A 6,557-nucleotide genomic window follows, 5' to 3' on the forward strand; every position below is an offset into this window, starting at 1 on the left:
TTTTACTAGAGACAGGGTTTCACCATATTGGCCAGGCTAGACTTGAACTCCTGACCACAAGTGATCTCTCAGCCTTTGTCTCCAAAAGTGCTGGGATTACAGGCATGAGCCACCGCGCCCGGCCCGAATTTCTAGTCATTATTCATTATTGTTAAAGTGGGGATTAATTGATTCGTTTCTCAGATTCTTCCTAAGTGCCTAATAATGTGTGCTATGCTGAGGGTACAACAGAGTATAAAACAAAGGTAAGGCCAGGCGCAGTGGCTCACACCTGTAATCCTAGCACTTTGGGAAGCCGAGGCAGGCATATCACCTGAGGTCGGGAGTTTGAGACCAGCCTGGCCAACATGGTAAAACCACATCTCTACTAAAAATACAAAAATTAGCCAGGCGTGGTGGTGCATACCTGCAATCCCAGTAACTTGGGAGCCTGAGGCAGGAGAACCACTTGAACCTGGGAAGTGGGGGTTGCAGTGAGCCGAGATTGTGCCATTGCACTCCAGCTTGGGCAACAAGAGTGAAACTATGTCTCAAAACAAAACAAAACAAACAAAACACAAAGTTCCTGTGCTGAGGAGGTGGAGGAGGGAATAAACAACAAATTTACAGTAGTACATTAGATGGTGGTAATTGCTATTACCAAAAGACAGAATAACATTTACTTTAAAGATCTTACCAGACTTTTGTGATTACAGAATCAGGCAACACACCATTCTATAAACCATTCTGTGAAACAGAATGAGTGTTTTTTTTTTTTTTTTTTTTTTTTTTGAGACAGTGTCTCACTCTGTCGCCCAGGCTGGAGCACAGTGGTGCAATCTTGGTGCACTCCAGCCTCCAACTCCCTGGCTCAAGTGATCCTCCTGCCTCCGCCTCCCCAGTAGCTGGGATGATAGGTGTGTGCCACCACACTCAGCTAGTTTGTGGGTTTTTTTTGTAGAGACAAGGTTTTGCCATGTTGCCCTAGCTGGTCTCGAACTCCTGGACTCAAGCAATCTGACCATCCCGGCCTCCTAAAGTGCTGGGATTACAGGCATGAGCCTAGGCCCCTGGGCCCAGAATGGGTGTTCAATGGGCTGAGCAGAAGAGGTTGGTTTTAAAGACAGAAAAGGCCTGAGGAAAGCAGTAACAAAAAGTGGATATCAATTCAAAGTTTCCTTGTGAAGGTTAAGACAGAGAGGACTGGCTGGGCGCGGTGGCTCACGCCTGTAATCCCAGCACTTTGGGAGGCCATGGCGGGCTGATCACCTGAGGTCAGGAGTTTGAGACCAGCCTGGCCAACATGGTAAAACCACATCTCTACTAAAAATACAAAAATTAGCCAGGCATGGTGGCCTGTACCTATAGTCCCAGCTACTCTGGAGGCTGAGGTGGTAGGATCACATGAGCCTGGGAGGTTGAGGCTGCAGTGAGCAGTGATCTTGCCACTGCACTCCAGCCTGGGTGACAGAGCAAGACCCTGTCTCAAAAAGAAAAAAAAAACTGCAACCAAGAAGCTTGCAGCTTTAAAATAGACAGGAGCGGCCTTGTGAGGTGACCTGAATAAAAGATGAGGGAGCTAGCTGTGGTGCTATGCAAATATCTGGGCAAGAATGTTCTAGACACTGAGCAGCAAGAGGGAAGACCCTCCTGACACCGCTAACCTGTTTAGCAGTAGCAGGGTGCAGCACAGTGGTAGGATCATGGCTCACTGCAGACTCCAAATCCTGGGCTCAACCAATCCTCCCACCTAAGCCTCACAAGCATCTGTGATTACAGGCGAGTGCCACCACACCTGGCTGCTATTTTGCTGTTGTTGAGATTGTGTTTTGCCACGTTTTAGTGTTAAATGACAGGAACAACAGAGGTTGTTTTTTGTTTTTTTGTTTTTTAAAAGACTTTCCTTGGCAAAATTAAAAGAGGAAAACACTATATCAGTCTTTTATTTTATTTTTATTTTTTTTTATTGTTTTAAACTACTGAAGAAGTCTGGTAACCACTGCTACACACGTTTCCTTCCCATGGCAAGGCTGAGCCCCAAAATCCAGATCTAAAGGTATTCTCCAAGTTGTTTTAGACTACCCCCCTACGTGGGATTATACTTATTCCTCTCCACACAGATGACAACTTCCTGGTCTCATATTGCGTGGGATAGCCAGGTGTGGTGGCGCATGCCTGTAGTCCCAGCTATTCAGGAGGCTGAAGTGAGAAGACTGCTTGACCCAGGAGTTTAAGGATGCAGTGAGCTATGATGGTACTGGTGAACAGCCACTGCATTCCACCCTGGGCAATATAGCAAGACCCTATCTCAACAAAACCCCCCAAGAAACAAAAACCACCTAAAAATAAAATAAATACTGTAATACCAGCATTTTGGGAGTCCAAGGTGGGAGGATTGCCTAAGGCCAGGAGCTTGAAACCAGTCCGGGCAACACAGCAGAATTTTCTCTCTCTCTCTCTCTGCATCAGAACACATGTATTTGTGTGTGTGTATGTATGTGTCTGTATGTGTGTGTGTGTATAAATAAAAATAAACTTTTGTTTTGTTTTGTTTTTTGAGATGGAGTCTCCCTCTGTTGCCCAGGCTGGAGTGCAGTGGCGCGATCTTGGTTCACTGCAACTTCTGCCTCCCAGGTTCAAGCGATTCTCCTACCTCAGCTTCCTGAGTAGCTGGGATTACAGGTGCCTGCCATCACACCCAGCTAATTTTTGTATTTTTAGTAGAGATGGGGTTTCACCATGTTGTAGTGAGCTAGTCTCGAACTGCTGGCCTTAAGTGATCCACCTGCCTCATCCACCTGCCTCACCCTCATCACCTGCCAAGTCCTACTCATTCTAACCCTGATAGCTCTTAAATCAGGTCTCTCCACCTTAACCCCATTATCGCTGCTCTAGAGCTCAAGCCTCTAGTGTCCTTTCATTTCCTGAATTTACCATCTTTATGCTCTTGCTCACATTGTGTTCTTTGTCCAAAATGCTCTTACCACTCTCCTTCTTCTTCTGTCTATATGGCAAGTTAAATGGCCCCATATAGTGGCATAGGTTGTTCACTGCACTGAGTCCTGGCTTCAGGTCAACCGTGTCCTCTGAACCCGGCCCACGATGACTTGTGGCCCAGGTCCCAGCTGGTTTTGGGCTTCACTCTGTTTGAGCTTTTGCACAGCAATCCTTTCTCCCTTCACTGTCTGAGAATTTTTTTTTTTTTTTTTTTTTTTTGAGACACAGTCTCACTCTGTCACCCAGACTGGAGTGCAATGGTGCGAACTCGGCTTACTGCAAGCTCCGCCTCCCGGGTTCAAGAGATGCTTCTCCCACCTCAGTCTACTGAGTAGCAGGGATTACAAGCATGCACCACCACGCCCGGCTAATTTTTTTTGCATTTTTAGTAGAGATGGGGTTTCACCATGTTGGCCAGGCAGGTCTCGAGCTTCTGACCTCAAGTGATGCACCCTCCTCAGCCTCCCAAAGTGCTGGGATTACAGGCGTGAGCCACCACACCCATCGCTGTCTGAGAACTGATCTTCATCCTCAGCCTGAGGCTAGCTCTAAGGGACTGTCCTTGCCCTTGTGTCTCCAAATGTCCAAGCCTGTGGCCACCTCCCTGTTGACAAGAGACCACTTCTACCCCACCCATCTCTGGTTCCCCTTCCCTCCCCTCTACCTGCTCAGATGTCTCAGCCCATGCACCACCTTTAGGGTTCCAGCCACGCCAGCTTTTCTCAGCACCTTCTCGTTGGCATTTAAGCATTCCATGAGCAAAATAAAAGAAACCCCTCCTTGAACCCTACGCCCACCTCTCTCACCTGTCACAGCCAAACTGCAAAGAGCTGTCTGCACACGTGTTTCCATTTCTCACCTGCTGCTCACTCCTTGGCCGGCTCCTGCCTGACTGTGGTCCCCACCCACCACCCAAACACTCTCACCCAGGTCAACAGTGACCTCCAGGAAAAGGAAGAGAGTGGGTTGGGGGTGCCAGGGATACACCACCAGCAGGGAAGACGTTCACAGCATCATGGCACAGAGAGGTGCCTTGCCTTTGACAAAGAGAATCTGAGGCCCAGAGAGGGTTAGCAGCTTGCCCAGACACACACAGTGGCCGGGGTTAGAGCTGGACACTGGAACCAGGACCCCAACCTTGGGACATGGGCTCAGCATCACCAGGAGACTATGCCACTCTTGGCACTAAAACGACCTCCAGACAGATTATAAAGTTAAAAGTCACATAGATAAGTAATAAAATTCTAGACTAGCTAGTAGGAAATAAATCTAATTCTTCTTAGCCTCTGGAAAAGCATTTATAACTTTTCCTTAACTTCCTTAATGTTCCTGAAACTTCCTAAGGAGTTTTATAAGTGTTCTAGCAAAAGAAGAAATCACACAGAAAAAGACGAACCTGTTTGGCCATGTGGCGAGTGGTGTTGTGGGGTGGTGAGGGGGGTCCCCGGGAGCACCACTATAGTGGACATGTGCAGGAGTGACCGACCGTGCAGGAGGAAGCCACAGCGGCCAGCAGTGTCCATCATTTTTGAAGACCGAGAAGTGACACCAATATCATGCACCTGTTGGTCTCCCACAAAAGTGCTCCTTTGGGGCTGGGCACGGTGGCTCACGCCTGTAATCCCAGCACTTTGGGAGGCCGAGGTGGATGGATCACTTGAGGTCAGGAGTTCGAGACCAACCTGGCCAACATGGTGAAACCCCGTCTCTACTAAAAAAATTACAAAAATTAGCCAGGCGTCGTGGCTCATGCCTATAACCTCAGCACTTTGGGAGGCCGACATGGGCAGATCACCTGGTGTCAGGCATTCAAGACCAGCCTAGCCAACATAGCAAAACCGCATCTCTACTAAAAAAAAAAAAATACAAAAATCAGCCAGGCATGGTGGGACATGCTTGTAATCCTAGCTACTTGGGGGACTGAGGCAAGAGAATCGCTTGAACCCGGGGAGCAGAGGTTGCAGTGAGCTGGGATCGCATCACTGCACTCCAGTCTGGGCCACAGAGCTGAAAAAAAAAAAAAAAAGTCATTGATTGTAAGGTGCATCAGTTGCAAGGTTTCCCATCCCTCTGCAGAGGCCCACACTGCAGCCACGCCAAGTACCTGCCCTTCTCCCTTGGCCCTTGCATCTCTTTGCCTGACCTGTAGCCTGCACACGACACCCTGTCCAGCCACACACCCACAACAGGGCAGAGACCTCTGAAGAGTGGCCGGTGTTGGGAGACAATTCTGACGCTGGTGCCCCTGATAACCCGACTGGGCTGCGTGTCCCCAAACCAGATGGCTAGGCTGCTCCCTCACCCAGGGTCCCCTGTGACCAGGGACAGAGCTTCAAGCCAGGTTCAGGCCTTTTCTGGGCTTCAAATGCACTGGCCCTTCCAGGGACTTCCCCTGCAAGACTCTGATTCCATGGGCCCTTGCCCCAGCTGAGACTGGACAAGGAGCCAGCCCTCAGGCATCGGTCTCATTGCTGCCCACCTCTAAGTCTTCGTGGAGGGCAGAACATGTTTTTTTAAAACACAAAAAACCCATCCTGTCTGAACCGAACATGTTTCCCTGCTTGTTGAACAGCCCCATTCACATTCCTAGGCCGGTTGGCGGCCAAGATATTTATAGTCCTGCCCTGGCACTGCCTAATTGGTGTGGCCTGATGGGGCCCCTATCCGTCATGGTAAGTGGGCCTCTCACCAGCCTCCAGCGGGCCCTCTGCCAGCCCGGACATTTCCAGGCCTGGGTGGGGGAGGCAGCCCTCACTCCGTCTGAGGCCCAGGCCTCTCTCCAGGGGGTTTGCTGATGCCAGGGAAGCGTCCAAGAGCAAACAACTGGCCCAGGCCACCTTGACCATCCAGCCCAAAGGTGGACAGGGATCACTGACAGCATCTGTCCAGACATTCCTAGGCATCCATGCTGCCCTCAGCCTCCCTGTCACCCTCACTCCATCCCCCGAGCTTACAGAGGAAGCCCTGTCACTCCACTGCCTGATGACCTCACAATCCCCTGTCCTGCAGGATGTAGCCTCAGCTCCTTTGTGGGCTCTGGAAGGACCATCACTGTCAGTCCAGTGACAGCCCTGACACTTCTTGCTCTCTGTCGCAACCACAAGGAGGGACATGACGTTTCCCAGCAAGGGAAGATGGGCTCCAGCCTTTTTTTTTTTTTTTTTTTTCCGAGACAGAATCTAGCTCTGTGGCCCAGGCTAGAGTACAGTGGCAGGATCTCGACTCACTGCAATCTCTGCCTCCTGGGTTCAAGAGACTCTCCTCCCTCAGACTCCTGAGTAGCTGGGATTACAGGTGCATGCCACTACACCGGGCTAATTTTTGTACTTTTAGTAAAGACGAGGTTTCACCATGTTGGCCAGGCTGGTCTCGAACTCCTGACCTCAAGTGATCCCGCCACCCACCCCCACCCCGTCTTGGCCTCCCAGAGTGCTGGGAATATAGGTGTGAGCCACCACACCCGACCAGCCAACCCATCTTCTGAGGCTCAGTTTCCACATCTGAAAAATGGGAAGCACCAATACTCCCTGCCTCATAGGGTAGATGAGTTAGATCCAGGAGGAGAAGCACTACATAAGTGC

Source organism: Rhinopithecus roxellana, unplaced genomic scaffold, assembly GCF_007565055.1.
Source record: "Rhinopithecus roxellana isolate Shanxi Qingling unplaced genomic scaffold, ASM756505v1 contig5455, whole genome shotgun sequence".
In the NCBI taxonomy this organism is placed as follows: Eukaryota; Metazoa; Chordata; class Mammalia; order Primates; family Cercopithecidae; genus Rhinopithecus; species Rhinopithecus roxellana.